This window comes from Octopus bimaculoides, chromosome 12, assembly GCF_046866305.1.
Source record: "Octopus bimaculoides isolate indiv1 chromosome 12, ASM4686630v1, whole genome shotgun sequence".
Classification (NCBI taxonomy): Eukaryota; Metazoa; Mollusca; class Cephalopoda; order Octopoda; family Octopodidae; genus Octopus; species Octopus bimaculoides.
The window spans coordinates 33597918-33617259 of record NC_142939.1 but is presented as its reverse complement, the minus strand read 5'-3'; positions in this window follow the sequence as shown (position 1 = coordinate 33617259).

Here is a 19342-nt window from a genome sequence, read left to right as displayed (position 1 = left end):
AAACTAGTTATACTGTCACTGAAGTCTTCTGCTAACTGCCAGCTGACTGACTGGAACCAAATCCCCTTTTTTCAGGATGGATGACACAGTATTTATAGCTAACTATTGAAAAATGGCGCAAAATACTGCTGGGTGGAAGTTGGAAGAAAATGGAAGAAAAGTCTAGTAAATAAAGAGACACTGGATCGTTGTATGATTTTAGACTTTGTTATACTGATGAGGTGTAATATGACTGAAATATGTTTGGAGTTAATAGCACTGCAATGCAAAAGTTCAAATTCATTCTTCGTTGCATTTTGAATGTAATTTCATTGAACTGAAATTTCTTGGTGTACCATATCAAGAAATCTAGTCCAGTACCCACTTTACTATTTTAGATTGGAGGAATGAGACAGACACAAATGATTCCATTCTTTACATGAATACGTTGTGCATATGTTGCTGTAACTTAAAACATCTTATAAGCAAAACATAAGTGTAAGTTGCTTTTTTCCCATAGTTTTAATAAAACAACAGCATCTAGACAATCGGCTTCCTTTCAAATAGTGAAAAAATAAATATACTGAAATATATTAATAAAGATAAAACATTCTAGGTAGTCTGTTATTAATTCATGTTCAGTGGGGTTTTTGCAAAGCATTCATACAAACAAACAAAAACAAAAAAAGATTGGCTTCATAACATGAATTTACATATGGTCATTAATATATTATTAATGTATTCTTCTGGTCTGCAAGCAGCATTTCTTTGTCAATATATTGATATATGATTCGATGACAATGTTTTTTTTATGCAATATTTACCTTTTTAATTCAAATATATACATACACAAAGAGACCAGAAATGTAGACAGAAAAATACACATATGTGTAACCATATACATATAAACACGCACTTATACATACCTACTTACATGCATACATACATACATACATACATACAGATACACACACATATACGCATGTATATGTGTATGTATGTGTGTATGTATATATATCTATATCTATATATATATATGTATATACATACACACACACATACACACACATATACATTTGTATGAATATATATATACATGTGTGTATATATATATACATGTACATCTATCTATATATATTACTATACATGTATATACATATATATATGATGATGATGATGATGATATATATATATATATATATATATATATATATATATGCATATATATATGCATATGTATACACACATATACCTATAAATGTGTGTATGTGTGAGTGTTGTATGAAAGAAGGGTTAAAATGACCCCCTGCTATACAACAAAAAACATTTGTTTCAGTACCAATTCACATCAACAGTATTGCAAAACAAATAAAGAATAAAGGATATCACTCACCCAACTCTCTTTTTCTCGCTCGTTATATATATATATGTGTGTGTGTATGTGTGTGTGCATGTATATAGTATACAATATAAATATAAATATGCACATACATACACACACACACACACACACACACATATATATAAGTGTGTGTGTATGTGTATGTGAGCATATATGCATATAGGTATGTGTCTTTGTATGTTTGTGTGTGTACATTTAAGTGAACATGAGAGTACAAAAATTAACTCCAACAAAATAATACTTTTACAGTATTAGTTGGAAAATATATTGTTTCCTTATGATACAACTGTACTTCCAAATAGCCTATGTTTCATTCTGGATTTAAACCACTTGCATAATGTTGATAATGCTCTTTCAACAAGGCATAAGTACCACAGCTTCGCTTTATATCTTTTAAAATATCTGATACGTATTGGCATTCTTTTAAATTCACATATTCTTTTACTGGTTCCAGGCAATGGTTCCTTGCAATGCTGTAGCACGTTTTCAAGAGATTTAGTCAATCATTTTAATCCAATACTTATTGCACTGAATTCTACCACATGGCTAAGTTAGATTTCTAAGTAAAAAGATGCAACTTGACTCATATTTTTATATCATTTTTCAGAGAATTTTTGCTTCCATTGGCAACAAAAAGTCTCTCTCTCAGAATGAAGATAAGACTGTATGATACATGAGTACAAGCTACAATGCTACATGATAGTGAGACATCAACACTGAATGCTGAAGACATGTGAAATTTCGAGAGATATAAATCTTGTATGCTCTACTGGATGTACAATGTCAGAGTACATGTTTGATAGAATGCAAGTATATTGAGAGAAGAGAAATTAAATGCAGTGTGCAAGAGAGGAAACTGTGCTGATTTGGTCATGTGATGTGTATGGATGAGGACGGTTACATAAAGAAGTGCCAATCACTTAAACTGGAAAGAAGTTGTGGAGAGGCAGATCTAGGAAGATATAGACAAAGTATTGAAGGCTGATCTCAAAATGCTGAGTCTTACAACAGAATTTGTCCAGAGGGGCAAATCTTCTTAGTAAGGAAACTGCAGGAAAAGCATCTAGCAAAAAATAAACCAATGTATTTGACTTTTGCAGACATGTAGAAATCTTTTGACAGAATCCCCCACTCACTCATCTGGTGCTTAATGTAGAAGCTAGAGGTAGATGAGTGGCAGGTGAGAGCCATCCAAGCATGTACAGGGATGCTGTCAGTGAGTTGGAAGTTAGCATTGAATATAAATGACAAATTTATTATGCAGGTAGGAGTTCACTTAAAGAAAAAAAAAGATTTGATGATAGAGAAATTTCAGATGTGGAAGTATGGGAGGAAGTACTGGAATCTAAGAGTAAAAGGAATTTCTATTAAGCAAGAAAGCAGACACATTACTAATCCCTTCAGAGTCCTGCTTGATGTGTAGTAAAGGTGTAAGCAGAAATTCCACACACTGTACCCAATGCAAGCTATGGACACATAAGAAGTGCAATGGAATCAAAAGAAGTTTAACAGAGAAAGTAGTCTTTGTGTGTGGTAGATGAGCAAGTATAATACTCACTAAGAATGTACAGGAAATAGATTTGCACAAATGTCCAGTGGGACCCTTAGAGGCAGTAGATAGGTTTTACTTACTAAGTGACCAAATTAGCAGCAGTGGAGGTTGCTCTGAGAGCATAGTTACCAGAATAAGAACTGGCTGGGCAAAGTTCAGAGAGCTGTTACCTTTGTTGGTCACAAAGGGCATCTTTTTCAGACTGAGAGGTAGACAGTATAATGTATGTGTACAGATGCTACGCTAGATAGCAGCAAAACATGGGCTGTGACTACAGAGGACATATAAAGGCTTGTAAGAAATGAAGCTGGCATGCTCAGCTGGATATACAATCTCAGTGTATATATGATAAAGTGTAAATGTTTTGAGAGAGAAATTGGTTATAAGGGGCATAAGTTTTAGTGCGCAAGAGAGAAGACTGTGCTGGTATGGTAGGTGATGCATGTGGACTAGAATAGTTGTATAAAGAAACACCAATTTCTAAATGTGGAGGGAACCTGTGAAAGAGAAAGGCTCAGGAAGACATGGGATGAAATGAGAAGAAATGATCTTCAGATGTTGAGCTTCACAGAGGAGAGAGCAAAGGATCAAGACAACTGGTGATATGCTGTGCTTGAGAAGGCTAGACCAATAAAGTAAAATCCATGTCCATGTATCCCTCCTTCTCTCGCAATCCACTCATGCTCACTACCACAGTTTTTCCCCTCCCCTTCATTTCCTCTCACACGTCCATCTACCTGTCTGCACAAAATAAGTCCCTGTTAAATCCCATCCCTCCTCCCCACATCTAGCTCCCATTCTCCTTTTGAAATCTTGTGAATTGATCCACCTACCAACCAAATCTAATACCCAGTCTATTTCACTGTATACACCACCCCTTAACTTGGATGCATGGCCCTTGCCTCAACTCTGTCACATCTTCACCATCTTTCTCTCCTCTCTCTCTTTTTTCCATCTAAGGAAGTTTTGCCTCTCTTCTAATGCAAAACACCTTTATTTCTCTCAATGTCGTTCCCTACCTCAGTTGTGGAGTCTTGTCCAGCAAGTTACTTGGTGACCTCACCAAGGTGACATATGAAAAGGTGACACATGAAAAGCACCCATTTCATTCTGTAAAGTCGTTGGTGTTGGGATGGTCAGCCAGCCATAGAAACCATGTCAAAACAGACAGCAGAGTTTTTATATTGAGGGAAAACTAACATTGGTAAAAGATTCCTGTCACTCTTAGTCAAACACTTTCCAGCAACTCACAGATACAGGAAAATATTTAATAGGCATTCTGGGAAATTATCATGTAGCTGCTGCCCCAGTATGAAGAATATCATTACATGTGGTCAATACCAAGAACCTGAATCCAATTGCAACTGTCACAACCCAGGATCCTGTCCACTTGACCAACGATGGTCAGTATCCTGTCCACTTGACCATATATGAGGCAGAAGTTACTGCAACCCTAAATGATAATACAACTGAGGGGAAGATCTATATTGGATTAAGTGAAGGAGAATTTAAAAATCGCTATGTTAATCACATAGCCTCCTCCCAACATAGGGACAAAAGTAAAACTACTCAGTTGGCTAGCTACATATGGACTTCAAAAGATAATGAAACACCACATGTGATTAAATGGAAAGTAATTGAGAAATCCATACCTTATATATATATATATATATATATATATATATATATATATATATATATATAAAAGCTTTTCAAGAATCAATGCGTACATTGTATACTGCCATGTATTTATATATTGTCAAAGTGTAGTGGCTGGTGTTAGGAAGGGCATTCAGCCATAAAATCCCTGCCAAATCAGACATAGTAGTCTAGAGTAGTTTTTCTACCTGGCTGGTTCCTGTCAACCGCCTTACCCATGCATCCATGGAAAATGGACGTTAAACGATGATGATGATTATATATATATCATCATCATCATCGTTTAATGTCCGCTTTCCATGCTCGCATGGGCTGGACAATTTGACTGAGGACTGGTGAACCAGATAGCTACACCAGGCTCCAATCTGATTTGGCAGAGTTTCTACAGCTGGATGCCCTTCCTAACACCAACCACTCCGAGAGTGTAGTGGGTGCTTTTACGTGCCACCAGCACGGAGGCCAGTCAGGTGGTACTGGCAACGGCCATGCTCAAAATGGTGTATATTATGTGCCACCTGCACAGGAGCCAGTCCAGCAGCACTGGCAACGATCTCGCTCGAATGTCTTTACACGTGCCACTGGCAAAAGTGCCAGGAAAGCGACGCTGGGCACAAGTGCCATCACAATTTCACTTTTTCGCTTTCACTTGCCCCAACAGGTCTTCGCAAGGTGAGTTTAGTGTCCAATGAAGGAGATGACGTTGGCATGGGTGCCAGTCATCAAATTTAGTTCGATTTCGATTTCACTTGCCTTAACAGGTCTTCGCAAGCGTAGTTTAGTGTCCAATGAGGAAGGTACACATAAGTGGGCTGGCTACACTCCTGGCAGAGGCCTTGTATACATATTTATATAGTCAAGGCAGTGCCCCAACATGGCTGCAGTCTAATGAGTGAAACAAGTGAACATCTCTCCTAATGTCAACCACTTTATATATATATTCTGTGTGTGCATGTGTCTGTGGGCATATTTGTGTGTATTTATAAATTTATTAACTTATTACTTCAAACTTTATAAAAGTTAACTCTCTGATTCATAGAGAATAATTTTTGAATAATTTATAAATATAAACAAATTTGTACCTTTAACATTTAGACAAATCTGTCAAATGTAATGCTTCTTTATTCATATTGTTTTAAATTAATCATGCATTATCTTGTAGCTTTACGAATGTTGATGATGTGATTGTTTACTTTTAGAATGACATTGTAGGATAGGTGTGAGAGGCCAGTCTTGGTATTTTGAACGTAAAACAAGTAGAATATTTGAACTTGATAAGGCCAGTTTAAATTCTAAAGGGTTAAATGTAAAACTATCAGAGAAGAAATTATACTCTATCTTTGGTGGTATTTGAGACTGATTACTAACTTTGCAAAGTTACAATTTTATTTTTAAACAGGGAATTTTGAAACTCAGATGTGTAGAAGAAAGACTTTGCATTCAGATTGTGAAGTTAGAAGAAACAGTATATGACAGTAAACAAATCACAGCTCTAATATGTCAATAAATAGAGCAGAACTCATACAAAAAGAACTAAATAGTATCTCTGTAAATTGAAATGAACTAAACAATAAGAAAGAAATAATTTGATGATAGTGAGATATTATGCAAAAAGAAATGTTTAATGTGTTACCAAGAGTCACTCAATACATTGTACTAGAAATGTATGAAAGTTGACAATGCAGATATCATAAAGTTCACTTTCATTTGATAATGGAAATGAAATTACAGTTCGTTTAATTTTTATCTAAATCCAACTCCTACACAGAAATACACTAAAATTAAAAAAAACACATTAATTCTTGAAACAGTGAATGCCTAATATTATTGAATATTTAAAATTCTTTAATCAATATTGATTTATTTTAACTAAGCAGTGAGGCCCTACATTTCTATGCAGAGGGGAAGAGGATATGCAAACTGTAATGTTTACACCTTTCTTACAATAGTATAAAGGAAATGAAATGGCTTCAAACCAAAAATGCAAAATGTATCACAATTTTATCTTACTGTGCGCTTACTTCTTTCTCTACAATGCTTGCAGTTATTTGATTAATCCGGATTTCTTTAAGAGAAATAATACTGTGTGGTATTCACAAGAGCAATAAAGTTATAAGTGAAGCAAAATGGCTTCCACTGGGAATTAAAATTGGCTCGCAAATTTTCTTAGCAATTTATTTCATCTCCTTCTCTATATTATGGCCTATATTTATATGATATATGCACTAATTACTTTTGACTTGGCAAGAAACCGATTTTGAAATTGTCTCTGATATATTAGTAGTAATTATTTTATTAACAGTGATGAAAGCACTGCTGACACTAGCAGTACTTGATCTCAGGATTTAGAGGTGATGGAAGTAAATATTGCTATACATTTAGTCAATCACTCTATCTTGATACCAGCTTTCATAGTTATTTAATTAATTTTGATTTCCTCTTCACACAAGGCCACAAATTTTTAGGTGAGGGTGCATAATTTCTGTTTATAGTCTGGTATACATTTCTCCAATTTTGGGGTAAAAATATGGAAAATTGAAACTGAACAGTTTAGAACTCAGATTATTGAGAGACAAAACTGAACACTCAGTGTAAGGCAACTTAGTATTTTTCCAGGATGCTTGCCAAGTCACTTTCCTAAACTATTTCAAACTTTTAATTACCATTACACTAATAAGTAGGAAATATGAAAGAAAAACACAAGTATGGAAGTGACTCAGCAGTCATTTACTTCTAAGAGTCACAAAAAGACAATATATGGAAAGAAAACATAAAATAGGATTGGCGGTAAAAGATCACACAGTAATTAGCTTTAATTGACAATCCCTCATTAGCCTACATCATCACTGCTTCGGAAATACTTTACCCTAACCCTGCTTTGCTTCATCAGAAAAACAATGAATGCTTCCCTCAATGAATAATGATATTCAACTGATGCATTTCCTTTAAAAGGTTATTACTATCATTATTATAATTACTATTATTATTATCATTACTGTTGTTGTTGTTATCTTTACTATTATTATTTCATTTCTTGTATTTTCTTTTATTTTGATGTAAACTTTTTGCAAGTATTTAATTTCATGATTTGACTTCTTGTAAACATTTTATTAAATGAACTTGACTGATTGCTATTTTGCAGTAACAATTGAAGTATGTTCTTCTCAATTCTATGCTTTGTATGAGAATCACTGAATTCTGTAACTGTCAGATTGATTTCTACTGTTTTGGTATAGAACATTGATGGCGTGATCTACATTTAGCTATTAGTCCAAAATCTATTTTAACATTTCTTACTTCTATTTATATGAATGTTCTTTGACTGTCCATTCCATAATGCATGCAAACAAGCAACCATGCTTATCGAGAGGTAAGTGCCTTCAAGTTTTTCTATAAATAGCATGACAAATAACTTACTTGTTTCATCCAAGGTATCTGAACACATTTATGTTCCATAATACATTAGTGGCTGCTAAATCTGAAATTCATATTTTATAATTTATCTTGAACTGAAAGTGATGCAGGTGGTTGAGAGTCTATAGTATCAAATCCGATGAATTATTGTATTTACTTTCATCCTTCTTGTTTTAAAGTTCAAATCTTCCTAGGATGAACTTTCTTTTTTGCTGTTTCAAATGAACTAGAATCAATGCAATCAACTATAACATTCCTTCAGACCAATAAGGAAGTCCCTCTATGCAGTCACTCATCCCACTATGCTTAGTAACCAAAATTCCTCCTCTAATAATACTCTACATTTTTCAAAAGGATATTTCAGATATTGAAATCTTAGATCCAATGTGTCTAAATGTGGAGGTGCGTGGCTTAGTGGTTAGGGTGTCAGCACCATGATTGTAAGATTGTGGTTTCAATTGCTGGACCAGGCGATGCGTTGTGTTCTTGAGCAAAACACTTCATTTCACGTTGCTTCAGTCCACTCAGCTGGCAAAAATGAGTAACGCTGCGATGGACTGGCGTCCCGTCCAACTGGAGGAACAAATACGCCATTGAAACCCGGAAACTGGGCCCATGAGCCTGGCTAGGCTTTAAAAGGGTGCAAAGAAAGAAAGAATGTGTCTAAATACAAGACAGTTTGGTCAACGATAGCATGAAGTTGCTTTGATCACTAGTCTGATTGCTGAGGCCTGACCAGGTGCTATACAACAATTATTCCTATATCAACTAGAAGCCATGTGGAGAAGCAAAACAACATTATTATGTAAAACTGAGACATTATGTGGAGTTGCCCAATAAATCTAAGACTTTAAAAATAAATAATTTATGAATATAGTGATTAATGAATATTTCAGATTGCAATGAGTTTGTTAAAGGAAACTTTAGAAAATTTTATTGGTATGTGCATTAAAGGTCTCTATGTAAATTACATAAATATTTAAACAGCCTTCATAACTGAAAGCTGATCAATCAAAACAAAAAACAAAACAAAAAGAACTTAGTGCTTCACAATGTAGATGTTTAACTAAAAGGCCTTGAAAGTCAGAATGGTTCATAAAATGGCTCATTGAATATGATGATAAACTGCTACAGCTGAATGATTTCAGATTCAAAATGACTAGTGGATTTTCTCAATGGTGTATTTGGGAAGTCCTCTTAATTCCATATACCTCTGTTCTGCTAAATTTTGAAAATAAGTACCAGATTACTTGGTCATGTAATCTGAAGTATGACACTGTATTCAAAGAATGACATAGATAGAGCTAAAAATGAGCTAAGTACCACCCCATAGAATCTTGTTTGACATTGTATTCTGGAAAATCAGAAATTTATAAGATTAGCATATAGATCTATTTTCTGAAGCATACTTCAAGGAAAATTAAATCTATCTTTTGCTCACATCAGTTATTAATAAATTACCCCCAAATGTTGGTACCTATTCTCTTAGTTTTGTTTTGCTAATTTATTAAAACTTAGCCAGGGTATGAAAGGAATCATTCATTTTCAAGAACACATGAGACTAAGAGAAGGATGGAAGAATCCACAACTTGGTGTGATAGAAACATCACACCATAAATGAACCCTCTTCAGATAAGAGGTCTGGTTGAAATACTTGCAACAGATTAGTCATTGCCAAAGCCAACCAAGGCCCAAGTGGTGGCATTAAACCAGGTGATTAAGTCTACTTTTAAGAATATGTATAATCAATCCCACATGTAAATTTGTAGTCTATCCAGCACCTTTTCTGTCTTCACAGTTTCAATCAAAAAAGAGTAAGTCAACTTGGAACTATAGGCTAATGTCATTTTATGGAATTGTAAACAAAACCATGAGATAGTCTGTACCAATTCTTCTAATGCATGTACTATCCTAATGCATTATATAATATCGTATTGAAATACGAACAACTTTAATTTATTGTCTGTTATTGATAACATGTGCTAAGAGAGTCTCACTTTGTAACCAGTTGATGTGTGTGTATGTGCTTGTGTGTGTATTTATGTATATATGATGTGTGTGTATTTGCTTAGCTGTGCATCTGCAGAATAACCAGTGTTGTTTCTGGTATGTCTTTTTATAATTTGACAATTATAAATACATAAGTAGTAACAGATGAAAATAAATCCTGGAAGTGATTAAATTTTATAAACCATTTAAAGGTGGTACTCAAATCATTGAAGCAAAACCTAGAGACAGAAAAAGGGCAAAAATTTCTTTTAGTTACCTATTTTTTTTTGTATCTTACTCAGGAATAAATATAATTTAAATTTCCTTAGATTTATTTAGTAAGACTTCTCCACATCATTATAAAGGCTTTTTAAAACATTGATCTTAAAACCTATAAAATGAAAAGATAACATTAAAATATCTGTAATACTTGTAGAGATGTTATAATAATAATAGTTATCAAATCAAAATCCTCATTAGCAGATATTGCAATATTTTATCAGACACATTTAGTTATTTAAATTTTGTGCAATGCCCTAAGTAATCATTCACATTTGTAAATGCATGTTTATCCATGAGACTATTATAATAAATAAAGGCAATATAGTATCAACAATAAACCAAGAGTATCTGCATTGTTTTGTTTCATTAATATATTTAGTAAATTTTCAGTTTCTAGATAACTACAATAGTTCTACATATCTTAAACAAAAAATATTAATAAATAACTGCTGTTTCTTTGTCTATTGTAACATGTGTGTCTATTTATGTGTAGCTTTCTTTGGCAGTTGCTTTGTATATCAAAAAACACTGAGTGATGACAATGTCTAATCAAAACTTCAAATAAATAATAACTACTGAACATGTGTACTTTCTCTTCTATTTACATATGCATATCCAGATATCTGAATGTGTAACTGTGTTTGTAATATATAAAGTGTGTATGTTTATATATATATTCATTTATACATACATCCAAGCATACAAACATGCACACACATCACTCTCCCTCTTTTTTCTCTCCCTTCTCTCTGTTTGTGTGTCTGTCTCTCTGCCTCTCTCTGTCTCTCTCTCTCTCTCTCTCTCTCTCTCTCTCTCTCTCTCTCTCTCTCTCTCTCTCTCTCCCTATACATATATATGTATCTTCTCTTTCACTGACATTCTCTTCCTAGATGCCAAGTTCTGCTCTTGTAGATTTGTACACAGGCAACCATTTTTGCAGCATATAATATATAAATAAAAAGAAAATTCTCTTTTATGTTAAAAACTAAACTGAGTAACAAATATTTCTGTACCTTTTGTAATAAATTTCTCCTTAAAAAATGTGTTTCTACAAGAATTTCTAAAGCAATATTGCAACCAGTTATGCAAAATAGCCAAGTGTATATGGTAGCAGACTTCCAGCTGAAAAGTTTTAACATGAAATCTTTTGTGAGTGTAGTATTTTGTATTTAAGTTGTACACTTCCTTCTATAAACTTGAAATAACTATCAGGAAGATGTGCCAGATCTGTGAATGCTGCCTGAGATAGGCTGCTGTTTTTCTTTGTGTTGTGCTTTTTTTTCTGGAGGTCACTCTCTATACCTCAACTGCTTTATATCATTAAAACATGAGCTAAATATCAGTCTTTCAGTTCCCCTTTAGGATTATTTAAGTAATTTGAAATTTCTGTGAAAGAAAAGTAGACTGACAGGAAGAAATGAATGTTTTTCCATTAGATTGCATTTGGCAGCAATCCAAACCCTGACTTGATGGCTCGTAATAGAGAATATAATTTTACCATTTGATAAAAGTCTTAAAGATAGACGCAATATCTTTCCTGTTTAAATTAGATAATGCAAAAGGGAATGTAGAATAAATGTTCATGAGTTCTAAACCAGCCAAGCTAAATATGTAATTAAGTGGCATTTGAAAATGATTGAAGAATATACAAATCAAATACTGGTTCTGATGAAAACATGAGGCTGATAGTGTGATCAAAGTATAACCATTCTGAAAGGAAAGATTTAATATTGGTCATAAATGTTATGAATGCAATCAAGCAATATTTATTCCTTTATTGAATCTCTCATGGAATCTTCCATAGGAATCTTTCTCCATATCAATTTGAATATCTCTGCCTCAAATCATATTGTATTATCAGTTAATTAGTCATTACCATTGTAAATAATCAGTTATGTCACGGTAACTTCATGCATTTTATTTGTTGTAAACATTTTTTTCTCTAGTCATATACTGCAAATACATGCCTGTAGCTGAACTTCAAAATAATTCCTCCTTCAACTATATTGTTGCAAAAAGTAACTCGTGTAGATTGTTATTTTACCTCATGGAAAATTTTTAAACAACTAACCAATGCATTACATTGAAGTAATTCTCAGACCTAATTATCCAGAAAAGTTTGGACATGTTTTAGTGTTATTAGACCTCTTCAAAACAGAGATAGATAGAATTTTCTTGTATTTTCCATATCTGTTGATAGAAAAGCTTTATTATAGAGGTGCAGCAAATGTGTAATTTAGTACTTTGGAGTTGTCAGCCTTTATCCTTAATAAAACTTAATTCACATTATTGGTTTCAAATTTTGGCATAAGGCCAGCAATTTTAGGGGAGTGGGTAGTCAATTACATCAATCCCAGTACTTGACTGGTATTTATGTCATCAACCCCGAATGAATGAAAAGCAAAGTTGACCATGGCAGAATTTGAACTCAGAACAAAATGCCACTAAGCATTTTGCCCAGCTTGCTAATGGTGCTGCCAGCTTGCCAAATAAAAATTTAATTTGCATTATCAATTGAGCTTATAATTTCATTTTGCCATTGAAACAGCAATTCTGAATACTCAAATTTTTTTCTTACTTCTTTAGGTAATTTAGCAGTTGCTCAGCTATTGTGCTTTATATGAATGGTATCTGTAGGTAGTTTACCTCAATCATTGTATTCGTCTTGTTAAGATGGAGGGAATAGCTACCCAAACTTTCTCAATAAGATATCTTTTGGTACTAATATGTAAAATAATTATAATGAAGATTCTGTAGAGAAGATAAATTTCACTTTAAATAATCTAATTAAATAATTTCTGTCAAAAGTCTTTGATTTTCCTGTATAAAGTAGCTGTGGGATTAAGAGACTGCAAGTTGGGTGTTATGAACATTGTTTCAAACAATACGTGTGTGTGTGTGTGTGTGTGTGTGTGTGTGAGCATGTGTGTGAGTGCGCATGTACATGTACGCATGTGTGCGTGTGTGTGTGAGTGTATGTGTATTACTCATTTACATGTTTCAGTCATATGACTGTGGCCATGCTGGAACACCACCTTTAGTCGAAGAAATCGACCCCAGGTCTTATTCTTTGTACTTATTTTATCAGTCTCTTTTGCTGGACTGCTAAGTTTCAGGGACATAAACACACCAACATTGGTTGTCAAGCAATGGTGGGTGGACAAACACAGACACCCACACAAATATATATACGTACATATATATATATATATATATATATATATATATACACACACAATGGGCTTCTTTTCAGTTTCTGTCTACCAAATCCACTCGAGGCTATAGTAGAAGGCACTTACCCAAGGTGCCATGCAGTGGGATTGAACCCGGAACCATGTGGTTGAGAAGCAAGCTTCTTATCACACAGCCATACCTGTACCTATATATATATATATATATATATATATATATATATATATATATATATATATATATATATATATATATATACATACATACATACATACATACATACATACATACATACATACATACATACATACATATATATATATATATATATATATATATATATATATATATATATATACACATATATATATATATATATATATATATATATATATATATATATATATATATATATATATAGGGAGTGTCAGTGTTCTGACTGATGTCATTTGTTTGAATTTAGAAAAAGGATGCATAGGTCATCAAAAAGGAAAATGCTGTATTTGAAAACAAATTGGTACAAATAATCTTGAGAATCCTTTTATGACACCTATGCAATGAATCCAATGGCTGTTTGAATACAGGATCAGAAGCTGACATGCTTTAATCAGAAAGTCTTTATCAAATTTGGACATAGTGCTGGTTAAGGCAGACTTGAGAGACTGCATGGTGTTATGATGTGGGTAGATTTCATTAACATCTCTCTGAACTATGTCCCGTGGATTGAGATCTGGTGAGCTAGGGGTCCATGTGACTGTAAGAACATGATCATAGAGATTGGCACACATCTACATTTGAGCTGTCCTAGCCTTATGAGATGGCACAAAGTCTTGTTGGAAGATGTATGGTCTTCTGTTGCATACTCTGACTATCCAGGGCCCCACAATTTTCTCCAGTATTCCCGTGCAGACAGTGGTATTGACTCTTAAGTAAAAAAAAGATATGGTGGAATGACATCTACCTCATTGCTGATGACTCCCAGAACCATCAGAGTTGCTGGGAGCCTAGTATGTATGACCATGGAAATCTTATTCAAGTCTCTGCATAACCACTGTCATTTCTTCAGTTTACATTTTGGTCTTGATAGAGGTTTTTCTCTTGGTGTTTTGTGTTTTAACTTGTTTAGCAAGTACTTTACATGGATCAAACAATTCTCTCTTGTGACATTCAGCATAAACTAGCTCCTCCACATTGCATTCGACTTATACCAGATCTCGTCATGCACAACTCTTCCAAGGGTGAATTCTGAAACCTTGAGGTCCTTTGCAATGGTTCTTATTGACTTTCTGGGACCAATTGACTTTCTTGGACCTGTTTACGAAGTTATGCATTTTCTGTAACGAAGAACAATTTCTCATCTTGTTCTCAGAGAATTCTCTTGTAAACATGCTTAAAGAACGTGTTTATTGTTGTAAACATTGGCAAAAACATACCTTTAGTTCCTGCAAGTAATTTCTACCAATCTATAAAATTCGACCTTTAACTGTTTTCTTACATTTAATATCCACTACATATATCTATTTCTACGCTTTTAAGCTTTATTCTCATTCATCTATCACACTATATTTCTCCACTCTTAATTTTCTGTTAATTTCTTTCTTTCTCCTCTTTCTCTTTCTCTAAACTGCTTTTGACCTTAGATCTATTAATGGTTTTTTAAAAAATAACTTGCCAGTATTCCCCTTCATCATATATGCAGTAATCACATTCGGTTAAAATGGCTTACTGATGTGTTTTGTTTCTTTGTTTTTTCCCCGACGAGATGATTGCATTGTTTTACATCATTTTCTTCCTTCCGGAATAATATCAATGTTTTCTTCAAAATATATGTCGGAAGTATAAAGATTTGAATAGCACCTGCATTTGACTCCATTTCTTAATTTATCTATGTTATACAAAAGCATTTCACTTAACCCTGGAATTTCTACCTTTATAAGTAGGCTGTGATATCCTTGGCTCTTATGTGAAATTTTGTTACCTTGGTAACTATTATTTGTTTTTTTTTTCCATGTTATTTGTACACATTGAAAAAATAAACATACATTTATGCATGTATATATATGCATGTATACATATATATATATATATATATATATATATATATATATATATGCATGTATACATATATATATATCATCATCATGATCGTTTAACGTCCGCTTTCCATGCTAGCATGGGTTGGACGATTTGACTGAGGACTGGTGAAACTGGATGGCAACACCAGCCTCCAATCTGATTTGGCAGAGTTTCTACAGATGGAAGCCCTTCCTAACGGCAACCACTCAGAGAGTGTAGTGGGTGCTTTTACGTGTCACCCGCATAAAGGCCAGTCAGGGGGTACTGGCAACAGCCACGCTCAAAATGGTGTATTTTATGTGCCACCCACACAGGAGCCAGTCCAGGGGCACTGGCAACGATCTCGCTCGAAAATCCTACGAAGGCCAGTCAGGCGGTACTGGCAATGGCCACGCTCAAAATGGTGTATTTTATGTGCCACCTGCACAAGAGCCAGTCCAGGGGCACTAGCAACGATCTCACTCAAAAATCCTTACACATGTTACGGGCACAAGTGCCAGGAAGGCGACGCTGGGCACAGGTGCTATCCCGATTTCGCTATTCGCTTGCCCCAATAAATCTTCGCAGGCTGAGTTTTGTGTCCAATGTAGGAAAGGTACGCATGAGTGGGCTGGCTACACCCCTGGCAGAGGCCTTGGATTTAGGTCTCACTTGGCTTGCCGGGTCTTCTCAAGCACAGCACATTTCCAAAGGTCCCGGTCAGAAGTCATCACCTTGGTGAGGCCCAATGTTTGAAGGTCTTGCCTCACCACCTCAGCCCAGGTCTTCCTGGGCCTACCTCTTCCACGAGTTCCCTCAACTGTTAGGTTGTGGCACTTTTTCGCTCAGCTATCCTCGTCCATTCTCACCACATGTCCATACCAGCGCAATCGTCTCTCTTGCACACCACATCTGATGCTTCTTATGTTCAGCTTTTCTCTCAAGATACTTACACTCTGTCGGGTATGCACACTGACATTACACATCCATTGGAGCATTCTGGCTTCATTCCTTGCGAGCTTACGCATGTCCTCAGCAGTCACAGCCCATGTTTCACTGCCACGTAGCATGGCTGTTCGTACACATGCGTCATACAGTCTGCCTTTTACTCTGAGTGAGAGTCCCTTTGTTGCCAGCAGAGGTAAGGGCTCTCTGAACTTTGCCCAGGCTATTCTTATTCTAGCAGCTACACTTTCAGCGCACCCACCCCCACTACTAACTTGGTCACCCAGATAGCGGAAGCTATCAACTACCTCTAGTTTTTCTCCCTGGAATGAGACAGAAGTTGTTTCCTGTTTGTTTACAATGTTTATTGCACCTGAACATCTGCCACATACAAAAGCTAACTTCCTAGTTAGCCTTCCTTTGATATTGCTGCACCTCTTATATGTCCATAGATTGCACTGGGTACATCTTATAGAGTTACTACCTACTCCTTTTCTATATATATATATATATATATATATATGTGTAAATGTAAATGTAGTAAAACTGACAATAATGATAATAATCCATGGATGGAATTTATAAATATTTTAATGCATTGCAATGTGCATTTGCCATAAATCACATGTTTCTTACAATCATCATGGTCTGTATTCCTGGGATATATCCATAGATGTCACTGGATATTATGGACAGTAATGTGATCATCCCAGGAATATACACAATGATCATAAGAAAAATGTGATAGGTGGAAAAGTGCATAGTAATACATTAAAATGTTTTTACATTCCAACCACAGATTCTTCTTCTTCTTCTTCTTCTTCTTCTTCTTCTTCTTCTTCTTCTTCTTCTTCTTCTTCTTCTTCTTCTTCTTCTTCTTCTTCTTCTTCTTCTTCTTCTTATTATTATTATTATTATTATTATTATTATTATTATTATTATTATTATTATTATTATTGAGTGAGAGAGCAGTGCATGCCATCAAAGTGACTATGGAGAACAAATATATGAAGCCCAATATACCTATCATGACTACCCATCTGATAAGGGTACAACAGACACATGCATCACAACCATATGTGCACGACATGTTGATATCAAGATAAAGAGCACATCACCTTGCAGGTAGGGCCCTGTTAGAATTTTCTTCAGGTCGAGTAGCTCAAAAGGTCCCTGAATAAGGCTTGTTTAAGGATGTTGAACAAAACACTTAGGCTTTCAGAAGTGAGTTATTCAAGTCCTGAAGAATTCCTCTCAACACATGGCTACTACTTCTGCTCATGATCAAAGATGCACATATCGTCAACCACCAAGGGACATGTTCAACTGGTTAAGGTCAAACAACTGACAAGCAAATTTGTGGTATTGAGCAGAATACTTGCTGTAGCCCATTTTTTTTATACCAAGACAGTACATGTACATGATAATACTTTCAATCAGTTAAAATCAGAAGCCATGAGAGCCAGTGTCTGGTACTGCATCAGGATATTTATCATCATCATCATCATCATCATCATCATAATCATCATTATTATTAATATTATTATTATTATTATTACTATATTTATCCAGTATTATATTGGCACAGCTCAGTACAAGCCTATAAAACTGCTATTGCTCATTGGTATCATAAGGCTGTAGCCAGCATATAAAGATAGGAACTTTTATATGCATACTCAAGAATGTTTTCTATAAAGGAACTTACAGGATATATATATATATATATATATATATATATATATATAGAGAGAGAGAGAGAGAGAGAGAGAGAGAGAGAGAAGGAGAGAGAGAGAGAGAGAATGAGAGAGAGAGATGCATGTATGTAATGATTAAATAAATATCTGAAGAAAACAGAACAGATTAATTTAATTACCTTTGTTCAGTACGTAAGCTTCAGCAATACTTTAAAATGGGATATTACTCATTGCATTGTAAAAGATTACCACCCTATCATATTTCCAAAGTCGAAATGACTGAAGTAGTACAATATTACTTGAATTGATATAATGCAATATAAGCAACTCTATAGTGTAAATATCAATGCAACATATTTATTGAACATATGTTTAATACCAGAAAATGGGGATGTTCATCCAGAAAAGATCCCTTTAAAGATGTATTGTGTTAAAAACATTTTATATATATCAGGGCTAGACAAAATGAAATTACCTGAGATATATGGTATCTGAGGCTCTTGTGATCACTTCTGAAGTGATTTCATTTCATCTGTCTCTGAAGTAACTAATGCAATGCTACCCAAAAGAAACCAGAATTCTGCAATATTATTTTATTCACTTAGTTTTACATGTTTACACTTTGATCACCTTCAAAGTATTTGAACCAATGCATTGCTCCAGATATGTTTTCCACTGTTCAAAGCAGTGCTGGAACCTTTGCAAAGTGATGCCTTTGTCGGTCTTTTTCTTCACCTCTTCCAAATCTTCAAATTCCATAGCAGCAGCTTTCATCACCAATGATGACCTTCGAAAAAAGGCTTGGATCAACTTCCAATTTTTCTTTCAGTTCATGACATGCATCCAATTGTGACTGTTTTTGATCTTCCATGAGTGAGGCAGAATTTTACTGCAACTCTTTTCATTTGCAATTCTTCGCTCAAAATTCATTGACAGAATTTCTAAAACACACTAGTCATATTAAAAAGTTTGTCGATTGTTTAGTGATGGTCCTCCAAGATCAGTTCATGAATTTTCACAATGTTTTCATTTGTTTGGGAGGTTGACAGTCACTCTGAATGGGGTTGGTCTTCATGCAATAAGTGACCATTCCTAAAGCATGAAAACCACTTGTAAACTTGTGTTTTGCTCATGGCAGCGTCCTTGTAAGCTGTTTGAAGCATGACAACTGTTTGAATTCCT